The sequence below is a fragment of the Aquarana catesbeiana genome, linkage group LG04 (genome assembly GCF_042186555.1).
Source record: "Aquarana catesbeiana isolate 2022-GZ linkage group LG04, ASM4218655v1, whole genome shotgun sequence".
NCBI lineage: Eukaryota > Metazoa > Chordata > Amphibia > Anura > Ranidae > Aquarana > Aquarana catesbeiana.
Genome location: NC_133327.1, coordinates 408364714 through 408376891, shown reverse-complemented (window position 1 = coordinate 408376891; position 12178 = coordinate 408364714). Strand labels below are relative to the sequence as shown.

At 37.1% G+C, this 12178-nt stretch overlaps 1 protein-coding gene across 8 annotated transcripts in view; it reads right to left on the bottom strand.

Annotated features, from left to right (window-relative positions):
* TMEM200A (transmembrane protein 200A) overlaps positions 1–12178 on the bottom strand; it is a 273341-nt gene that overhangs the window by 186810 nt on the left and 74353 nt on the right. For 2 of the 8 annotated variants that reach the window (XM_073627259.1, XM_073627261.1), the window contains exon 3: positions 2023–2174. The exons of 5 other annotated variants lie outside the window; for them this stretch is intronic. The gene's annotated coding sequence lies outside the window, so the exon portion shown is untranslated. One more of the 8 variants, XR_012243916.1, reaches the window with a different exon arrangement.

Here is a 12178-nt window from a genome sequence, read left to right as displayed (position 1 = left end):
TCTAACCACTCCCCCTCAGAAAGGACAAAGGTGTATTTGATATGTGGGCTATGACTCTCAGCCTGACCTTACCTTCTCTATATGAGAGGCAAGACAGAGGAGCCCCATGAAGGAATAACTGGGTCTCTGAGGACAGGCTGGCGCTGACTTTTTATTCACAGATTACACAACGGTTACTTGCTTATAAGTTGAATAGTTCTTATTTGGCAGCCAATTCTGTGAACATTGGCAAAGGAACGGTTTGCTTTGAACTCAGTATGCAAGCAATCGTGCCTTTTTTTTTTCTTTGTTCATAGGCAGATGCTAAGAAAAAAATTGCCTTGTGCCTGTACAAGGACACACAATAAAATATGGCACCTTGAAAGAATTACACTTCCTTCCCTTGCTCAGCTCCCATAGTGATTTAATCTTTTAATACATCTCGCGGCTATGGGGATGACCAGCAAATCCTAAACCGTAGATATGACTCTATCTCCCAAACACATGTTTTATTTCCGAGGGAGCTGTAAATCTGCAGTTGAAGAGTCAGGTAGCGATTTAACCTTTTATAATCCATACTTTGCAATGCCTCATATCATTGTTCTTCTACTGGTCTGTCATGGCATCCATAGCTGTTGCAGAGCTGCTACATTATATTTGCTACATTAAATCATTTCTATGGTTAAAATCTAAATTCATATATTCATTTCCACATTGAATTTCAATTATTTCTAGCTCACTCCTATTAATCTGAAAGATATTTGTAAACACGTTTACTTCCTTGAATGCTGTGACACATATTCACTTTGCTCTGTAAGTAGGCACTGCTGTGTCATGCAGTGCATAGAGCCTGCCTTCTGAACCACAGAGGTGCAGAGAGCTGGTGTTTTGGGAGGCGGAGTCAGTACCGATTTAACTGCTTGCAGGCAGCAAGGTACCATGGGATATGTAGTAATTATAAACTATTATCATTACAGGTAATTGTATAGCACAATTCAATTTACGGAGCGCTTCACATACAGTATATATTGTACATTTACAGTCCCTGCCCTCAAGGAGCTTACATTTAACACCACGTATTTGTCGTGGTGTACAAAGTACCTACTTCACTGTCACGAGGAATTAAAGGGACATACTACTATTCACTTTTTTACCTTGACGGTCTGATCTTAAAGATTACCAATTCATTTTGGGGTTGATTTACTAAAGGCAATTCCACTTTGCACTACAAGTGCACTTGGACGTGCAGTCGCTTTAGATCTGAGGGGAAGATCTAAAACAAGGTGAGGCTCTGCTGATTTTATTATCCAATCATGTACAAGCAAAAATGTTGTTTTTTATTTTCCTTGCATGTCCCCCTCAGATCTACAGCAACTGCACTTCCAAGTGCACTTGCAGGGCAAAGTTGATTTGCCTTTAGTAAATAAACCCCTTTGTGTCTCATTATAATTTAATTTAATTTTTTAGGTTAGCGCAGCTCCATTTATATATATTGTCTTGTTAGATTGTGGCACAATTATTCGTATGGTGACATTTTTGTGTCACTTGTTTCCAATTTTTTAGTTCTACCACATGACTCTGCAGTTGTAGATGTGTCACTAGCAGCAGATTCACCCGTTTTACATAAGCGTTTCTCATTTCTTCAAAGCTCAGTTTATTTTCTATGTGTACCAGCAAATGCAAAACACTGTCCTTGGAGTTCATACAGGGAAAGGGAAGTAACTTGATACTTCATAGGGACAACAGGCCATAATCTAGCCTGTGTGGCAAATATTTTGTATAGTCTTGAAACTTAACAGCCTAAAAGTTTACTCAAAACAAAAACATTTGAAGTTACTGCCCTTGCTAAATGTCCCTCTTTCTGGTCTGATGTACATACAGACAAAAAAAAAAAAAAAAATTATATTATTAATTAATTAATTATATTATATTATTTAAAGGGTTAGTCTCACCTTTACTGACTTTTGCCAAAAACATCCCCAAGCATTACAATGTCCTCAGTAGATTGCCATGCATTGTTCCATTTAGTAAAATAATTCTTACTTTTTCAGCTTCTCATTTTATTGCCTTCTCCTTTCCATTCTGCAGATGGCAGGTCATACCGTACGTTGGAATGGCCCAGAAACTCATGAACGAACACTTGGAGTTGTTTCCTACCCGCACGTGCGCAGTCTGCTTTATCGCAGCTCAGCATTCTGCAAGAGTGAAAGAGAAGACCCTTTACCTTCCTCTCAACTACCTTTAGAGCTTTCCATGGTCCATATAAATATCCAACTTTCTCCCACATATGATAATGTTCCACCTGTGGACAGTAGAGCACATAGGACATTTTGTAACATGCAATACTACCTCAATTGTCATTTTTTTCATATATTTTGTGTGCCAATATACATTTCCAATGTCATCTATCTCAGTTCGGGTTGTTAGGATAGCTGTACTGCCTGTATGTTTCAGTGAAACTCCTAAATAATATATTTATTTTTATTTGTTTTTAGTTAAAAAATATAAAAAAAAAGCCAGAGGGCACATCTCTACACTTAAATGGGTAACCAAGGTGCCACTACAAGATAAGTTCTTATCTGTCAATTAGATATTTCTACTAGTGGAGGACCCCTTATTTATCCATCATACCCCCTCAGACCAGCTACTGTATGAATCGACCGAAACTGTAGGTACTGGACAACAGTCATCTATTTTATGCAGATATATATTATATACAGATATCAGTACTTTTCACTAACATGAGTTTAATTAACCATAGACTAGAAAGTAAACCATAGAAAGTCTAACTGCTCAAATATTACTCTGACATGCACATCACTATAAACATTTATGTTGTGCTATGTCCTCTGTACACCACCCTGGTACTAATCAAATCCTGGTGACAATAGGCTATAAGTCAAAAACACAATGCCACCGATAACATTGTCACTTAATGCAGTTCTCCAGAAAGAATAACCTTAAATATGCAGTCCTGCATAGCCCATTTTTTGCTATTTACCACTGCGCTATTTTAACTGGTAATTGCGCAGTCATGCAACACTGTACCCAAACAAAATGTATATAATTTTTTTATGCAAATAAAGCTTTCTTTTGGTAGTATTTGATCACTACTGTTTTGAATAAAAAATAAAAAGTTTTACTTTCAACTACAAAACATATCCATAAACATGTCTTTGGTAAATAAAAAATCCCAACAAATGTATAGTGATTGGTCTGCGTGAAAGTTATAGCATCTACAAACTATGGTATACATACTGAAATTTGTATTTATTTTTTTATTTTATACTACTAATGGCGGTAATCAGTGACTGTCCTGGTGCAGCGGGAAATCTAACACTAACTGACACTGTACTAATGACACTGGCTGGGAAGGGGTCAACATCTGTGTGTAATGTATGCAATATGTGCTGTGTTTTACTAACAACCTGTTTGTTTCTTATCCTTGCTGTGCAGGAATAAGAAAAAAAGAGATTGTTCAGAGATTAGAGACTGATTGTTAACACAGGGCTCTGGGCTGTGATTGGACACAGCCGATCAGCAGGTCCATGAATCATTGGCTAGGACCTGTTGACAGACTCCCGCTGTTTACAATCACGTGTGTACAATCTCGCATCCTCATGTCTTAAACCCCGGAACAGGCAGCGATGTACCAGTACGTCGCTTTGCCTGTACAGGCCACCCATCAGCAGTACATGGTGGGCAGGTGGTCTGCAAGTACTGGTAGTTAAAGGAATTAGCCATTTTAATGGGTATATATAATAGATACCCCCCACGCTTTAGATAATTTGAAGTTAGTAAAACACAATATAAAAAAAGATGGTGCTTCTAAAAATATTAAATATTAAAAAAAATTTAAAAAAAAAGTGAAATACAAACATGTATAGTAGGCACATACTGTATATGTGAATCCACAGTAGCGCAATGTTGTCACTAAATCAATTCAGTGCTCCATACAAAATAATATAAAAATAGTGCAAAAAACAAAAAAGAAGTCCAATAACAGTCCTCTTTAACAAATGATAATTCCATGCAAAAATAATGAATCCTAGTGATTTCCTGTTAAGATAAATCACGAAAAAAGATCCACCACCGCTGTGTGTCTCATTCCGACCCACTCCCATCAGATGTTGCCCACCATTCTCATGGTTGGGCCAATACCCTAAAGGAATTAGGAAATTTTTAATGTTTTACTTTAAGCCTTTAAAAATGACTGCTCCCGGCTGAATTGAATTTGTTAAAAATATTTTTTTACATTGTCACATATTTCCCAGAGCAGTGAACACCCCCCCCCCCCTTGCTATTTTTTGTTTACAACCCCTTGCTTATTAGTCCAGAAAATTGGCATTTTTTACTTCACAGACTTGGATCCATTTGATTGCAACTGGGTTTTGGTTCGATATGCAAATTTAGTGAAACCCAGCTTGAACCAAACCCAGGGCAGTTTGACCGATCCCCAACAGTGGGACAACGGAGAACAAGTGTACCCACCCTCTAACAGAAAGTCAGATGACAGCAGCAGAAAAAAAAAGCAATTTGGAGGAGAATGAGACCTTGTGTTAAAAATACCTACATAAATTTTTTTCTAAACCAGAATTTACTGTCACTTTATTTTTTTAAACACAATTAGTGTAAAAACCTGCATTTAATTTGCTTTTTTGCAATGTCCTATATGAGCACTAAGATTAGAAGGAGGCAGGATTAGGAGCCAATCAGGTGTGTTGATTGAGAAAACCAAAGCGCCAAAGAAAACTAAATACTAGTATAAATATAGTGATACCAAATTGATTGGCAGCTGCAGTGAAAAAGATTTTGAAATGCAAAACAATATCAAAAAAGAATAATGCGGTTCTTTTAATCAGGTGTGTTGCATGAAAATGTCCTGACAAGGACAGAGGAGTGACAGAAAGATTATTATTATACTTATACTTATTATATATACTTATATATATATATATTATATTATATTATATTATATTATATTATATTATATTATATGAAAGATGACTTCATGACACACATGCTGCTCTTTCACTGTCCAGTCAGCAGGCTGGGGATGGAGAAAAGACACCATTGTACCCTTTCTTTAGTCTATAAACTGTAACAGAGAAATAGGTGTCATCTGCCTGATTACGATGTGTAAATCTCAGAACTGCATGGACAGGACACAAATACTTTGGCAGGTAAAATAGCTCCCTTGAAGTTCAGCTTTAAATCCTATGCTTTTCACCAATCTCCTTTTAGTTAAAGTACAATACTCTAACATGCAGATATTCCACATAAACCCACTGCTTCTTTTTATAACTCTTATGCAAACAAAACATGGTCTCTGTCTCTGACTTCAGTACTTAACAATGAGAACCTAAAACAGAGAGTTGAAATATCTGCAAGGACCTTCTTATATCTAATTACCAAGGAACTGCTCAAGTGGAAGAGCCACAGCAAACACAGAAAAGCCTTCATTAACGACTCCTGCAAAATGATCAGACATTTCTGAAATACACAGTGAATGACATTTTGTTCTACTTCTGCAAGTAAATGTTTAAGATGTCAGCAAAGTTTGTTAAAAAAAAAGACACTGCAGCCATTGCTCAAGTGATTATTTATCTAAGATGTGTTTACAATACAAGGAAATGGAAGCCATTTCTCGGCTCTGGAAGCAGAAGTTTGACATAGTCTGGGAATACACAGGCAAAGCAAGCACGTTTTTGTTGCTCTGACCACCCACATGCAGAGCATGCTGTACAGACACATATTCATTTGAAAATGTTGTATGCTAAGTTAATTAAACACCTTAAAAATTATGTGATAAGAAGACATTAAGAAGGCATTGTAAAATGAAAATAATCTAATCTTATTCTTCCAAACTACAGAACAAAAGTGTCACCTCGAAAAGATTAATTTCTCTGTTGCTTCATTTAAGAATTAGTCTTAGCCAAAATTCTCAACTGTATGCAACAGTGCACTGTTCTCTTCTGAAAATGAGTAGATAATATTATTTGTTGCAATAGCTAAGCCTCGAACAAGAGGAAAGGAAGATTTAAAAAATGACCAATTATTCCTGTTATGCATTCACTAGAAAATACTTAAAAACGTTTGAAATAATAGTTCAGCATGTCTTTGTACTAGTCTCCTCTAATCTTCTGCATACAAGCATTTAGACCGCACTGTAGGCCAATCAGATTTTACCACTTTGCAAAGTGCTGTGTCTCATCAAATGGAGCTTTCTGATTGGAAAAGAGAGCATAGAGATGACCTCATAAGTGAGCTGCCGTTCCTTCACTATCCAATCACATTCTTGGCAAACTTTCAAGTGGAAGATAATGCTAACAATAACTATTCTTAAAAACATCCCCCCAATCCCCCCCCCCCCCCCCATTCTCCTACCTATTCTTCATACCCTGAATAGAAAAGATCTGCATTTACCTTTTTTTAATCAAGTTCAGTCATGTGATGCAGCAGCTCTGGCTCGCCTGCTGCAGGGAAGAAGAGGGAGTGGTGCCAACGGCTCGGCCATGGGAACATATGGGTGATGCCATGGTGCCAAGAATTTACAGCCATTGTCAAACACTTACACAAGGGAGCTGGAGCTGCTGGATCATGTGATTGGACTGGGCAGGATTTTAAAAAAAGGTGAGTTCACAAATCTTTTTATTCAAAGTATGCAGGATAGGTAGGAGGAAGGGGGGCAAAATGGTTTTGGGAATAGTTATAATTAGCCTTTACTACCACTTTAAACACTTTGACCGCAGCAGAGGTAAATAAATGGTCAGGACTTTGTATAACTTCTGACAGGGATGTCTGAACTAGAAAACTCAACATTTGTTCTTTGACAGCTAAGACAGCATGCATCTTTGAAAGCTGCTGTTGATAGTATTGTTACCAGTCTAGTGCTTAACATACGCATAATCATTTTCTTGTTTAATTTGAAAAAAAAAGAACACAGAGAGAGGCAATTACATCATAACCATGCACATTAAAATATTAAAGCATTAACTCAACACTACCACCTAGCTACAGAACTAATGATCACAGTATAATATATAAGAATGGTTGTTGCACATCTGTCTGTATAAACAGCTTGCCAACATCCTTTTTAACAGCTATTTCTCATTTAAGCCCCAAGATCTTTCAGAGTTTTTCAAAATTTGGTTTGGCAGTGGTTGCAATGTATACAAGTTCCCCACTGCTTGCCTTTAATTTGTCATAGCATCTGTAGCTTTAATTCACATTTGCTTCTCGTGTAGCTTTTAGCATTTATTTCAGGCTGTGCTGCTGTTCAAACCATATATGACAAGCATCTAGATGAGATGCCCTTATTGAATCTCAGAGGTTTTCTGATTGAGGTTGCAGGCGGTTAAGTTTCTTCATTCTCAGTGGATAAAACCCTGACGCCAGTTTCAATTTCAGTGATATTCTGTTACTTTTTCTGCAGTACTAGTGGGGCTTTTTGCTCAGACTGTCATTCAGATAGTGCTAACTGTGTCATTTCATGAGGTTTTTGACACAGGTGTTTCATTATTAGTTACACTTTTGCTGATTGTTAACATATTAGTATCTGGATGTAGAATTATGTAACCCTTTTCACTGTAGCCAAGAAATATACCTTCCCAAATATTTTGATGTGTTTCAGACCAAGCTTCTATCCTTTCCACAGCTCATAGGGAGTTTTCTCTGTTACTTTTCCAGGTGAGCAGTTCTGGAGATCGCTTTGTCAGAATGACTTATTTTTTACCACTTGTATACTCTGTGCTATTATCTGTAGCATTTTAGGCATTTTGCCAAATAAAAATGGAACCTGTTATGTCTGCTACCTGTCATAGCAAAGGCCAGTGCTTGAGGCTACAAAGGCCTCACACCGCAAAGGCCATGCTAGTTCCAGGGCAGCATTAGAGCTTTAGGGAGTCTAGGGAGTCAGGCCATCACAGATTTGCATCATCCAGTGCATCATCATCTTGACGGGTTCTGTTTAATATAACCATCATTCAGAAAAAAAAAAATTAGCTGCTGTAGTAAGATACACAGAACACTTTTTTTTAACATTATAACATTTTATGCCAATCGGAAATACAAATTAACAGATAATAGTACCATATGTACATGACAGAAGGAGTTTGCATATGTAACAGGCAATGACCTCACTTGGACCCTTCCAGATGCTTTAAAAATCATCTGATCAGACTGTGTTTATCATCAACCGCGTAACAATCTGTAAGCATTTGGTTACTTTAACAAATAAAGTAAGACAGCGGAGGAGTGTTAGCTGACATATTTTTTGGATGTACATCTAATGTGTACATGAAAAGATGATTGAGTCATTTTTATATAAGACTATGAACTAAAATGCACTATTCAGGCTGGCTCTTTATCTCTACTGTAGCTTTGTAAAACATGCGTAGGGGTTGATTTACTAAAGTCAAATGGTCTGTGCACTTCAAGTGTGCCTGCAAGTGCACCTGCAAGTGCACTTGGTCTAGATCTGAGGGGAACATGCAAGGAAAATAAAAAAAACAGCATTTTTGCTTGCACATGATTAGATGATAGAAATCAGCAGAGCTTCCCCTCATCATCAGCAGAGATGCCCCTTAGATCTAGAGCAACTGCACTTCCAAGTGCACTTACAGTGCACAGTATATTTGCATTTACACTGTAAAAAATATTGTGCTGGGTCTACTCAAAAAAATTGAGGCAACTATTTGCATCAGCCTTTTAAAGAGGAAGTAAACCCTGATGGGTTTTACTTCCTCTTTTGCTCCCTGCAAGGCCTGCAAAATTAAAAGCATAATGGGCTAGTATACATCGCATGACACTTACCTGCAAACGAAGTCCGCGCTGTCCCCTGTGCAGTCCGTCAATCTTCGCCGCTCTTCCTTCTGGGGCTGCGGACTCAGCACAGTGGTCCGTTTCTTCACAGCACATGCGCCGATGACGACATCAGTGCACTACAAGTGAAATATCACCTAAACGGTGGACATTTAGGAGATATTTCCACTACCTATAGGTAAGCCTTATTCTAGGCTTACCTATAGATAAAAGTAAGTAGGACAAAAGGGTTTACAACTACTTTAAGTACTGTCAACTAAACTTATTTTTGTCTGACTTTTCATGTTTTCAACTTTGTTGTTTTAAGTAAAGCCAACTCAATTTTTTTCATTTTATCATTTTATAGACCATAGTGTTTTAAGTTAGGAATACATACCTTTACTTGTCTGGAACTATAGTTTTAAGTAAAGCCGTTTATTTCAATTTTTCCAGTTTATAGACCATAGGTTTAAGTAAAGCCAACTCAATTTTTCCAGTTTATAGACCATAGATTCAAGTAAAGCCAACTCAATTTTTCCAGTTTATAGAAAAGGTTAAGTTAGGAACACATACAATAACTCATTTTTTTCAAGTACTTATATAGCACCGTCAATTTAGGAGCGCTTTAAATATATATTGTACAGTGACATCAGTCCCTGCCCTCAAGGAGCTTTCAATCTAAGATCCCTAACTCACATTCATACTTACACATACTAGGGCCAATTTCCCTACTAGCATGTCTTTAGTGGAAACCTACGCAGGCACAGGGTAGAACATACGAACTGCGGGCAGGTAGTGTCATGGGCCGGGATTCGACCCAGCGATCATTTTGCTGCTAGGTGAAAGTGCTAAACACTACACTACTGTCACTTAGTTTTAAGTGATATTAGCTTGTAACTTACTCAATTTTTTTAAGTTGGTAAAACTTATTTTCCAAATGAATTTGATATGTGTTTGAAGGTTTTTATATAAAAATAATTCAATAATATGTTTTTTTAAAAAAAGGAATAGTCTCATGAAACATGCTTTCAAAACAAATTAAAATTTATTATTTATAAAGTTTTACAAATGTAATATTATTAAAGCAGCATCAAATGTAAATGTAAACATTTAAAAAAAATACCCCTTTCTCAGCTAACAAATCAAACTGAAACACACCCATGTATATACAGTATATCTGTAAAGAACATAGAATACAGAATGTATTAACTTTTTTTAAGCCTTTTAGGAAAGTAATTTGCACTTTAACCACTTCAGCCCCAGAAGGATTTGCCCCCTTAATGACCAGGCCATTTTTTGCGATTTGGCACTGCGTCATTTTAACTGACAATTGTGCGGTCGTGCAACGCTGTACCCAAACACAATTTTTTAACTTTCTGCTATAATACATATCCAAAAACAAATATATGAAAAAAACACATTTATTCATCAGTTTAGGCTGATATGTATTTGTCTACATATTTTTGGTAAGAAAAAAATCGCAATATGCGTATTTTGATTGGTTTGCGCAAAAGTTATCGCGTCTACAAACTATGGGATAGATTTAGGGAATTTTATTTTTTTAATAGTTTTTACTGGTAATGGCAGCGATCTGCAATTTTTAACTGGACTGCCACATTGCGGCGGACAAATCTGACCCCAAATGACACTTTTTGGGGACCAGTGACATTATTACATTGATCAGTGCTATAGAAATGCACTGATCAATGTATAAATGACACTGGCAGGGAAGGGGTTAGAGGGCGGTCAAGGGGTTAACTGTTAACTGTGTTCCCTGGGTGTGTTCTAATTGTAGGGGGCATGGGCTAGCAGGGACATGACAGAAATCACTGTTCCCGATCACTGGGAACAGAAGATCTCTAAAATATGTCATATGGCAGAATAGGGAATCGCCTTGTTTACATAGATAGTTCCCCGTTCTGCCTCTGTACAACGCGATCGCGGGCCACAGGCAGACATCGAGTCCACCGGACCCACGGACATGCTCCCGCAACACGCGACAGGAGCACACGCCATCTATCTCCTGTGCAAAGACCGACGTACACCTATGTGGTTTGTGCAGGAGAGCCGACCTGCCACAGTATAATGACAGTAGCTGGTCGGCAAGCGGTTAAAGTGTGAACTTTTGAAGATAGATTCCCCACATCTAGCTCTAAAAAGATCTTCTGAAAAACTTCAAAGATTTATTTTAGGTTTTCAGGGTAGCTCAGGCTAAAAGCATAAATGAGTCCAATAACCATTCTTTCTGATACAAAATGAGAGTGCTATATGAAAAAAATACACTATACCAATATGCTTTTTTTCCTGCCAATGCAGCATAAATATGGTATATTTGTTTTTGAAATGTAATAACATAGTGCAAAGTGGGCGGGGCTTTAGGTTACATAATCTAACGTTTAATGTCCAATATCTCAAAAACCGAACAAACAGAAAGTTTGCTTTGTGGTACAAATCAGCACAAACAAATTGTATAATTGTTTTTAAAATGTACATGTGGTGCAAAATGGGGGAGGTTTCATCAACTATAATGCGCAATCTCTGAAACCAAACCAGCACATACGTTTGTTTTTGCAGCTCAAATCAGCACAGATACAGTGCAAACAAATGCAATCTTTGTTTTTAAATTTGATGTTGGGGGCTTGATGGGGCTTGATGTCACATAATCTGAATTTGAATTCCACTATCTCAAAAACCGAACCGGCTGAAACATTCATTTTTGTGGCACAAAATAGTTTTGAAGCTTAACAGTTGGTGGTCCCTCACCCTGCATCTTGGTTGCGTTCTGCCGCATGCAGTAAGCTCAAACTTTGCGTGCGCACAAGTGAGTTGCCTCAATAGGTGTATACAATGGACATATGTCCATTCATTATAAAAAAATATATTAATCTGCAAATAAAATAAACATTTTGGATGGCATGTTAAGCAACATTTAAAGCATGTGAACGATAATTTGTTCAATGTTCACCCTTATCTTTCAATGGCATTGCATGGCTTTGTAGTGACTTGGAAAAATTCTTGTCACTGGTGGCACTCCTTTGTCCTGATGGGCCTCAAACTAATGGGAACTGCCTTGTGCAGGTTTTCAAACTTCCAAAAGATGTCAAACTCTTTAAAATATACAGCATCAAAACTCGTGCGGTTGCACATTTGGCAAACATATGCGTCCCTCAATTTCAGTCAAATGAAAAGATACATTTTTTAAGTAAATGTAACTCATTTAGAGTATGAAAATGCACATACCTTAAAAGTTTTGCCTAGATTACTCAATATTATACATTATTTTTGTAAATGTAAAAGGTGTGTTTTAAAAAACTAATGAAAATTAAGTAAGATACTTAAAATATCAAAGTAAATTAATTAATGTTTATTTTTATGTTGAAAATTATTAAATTTTTAT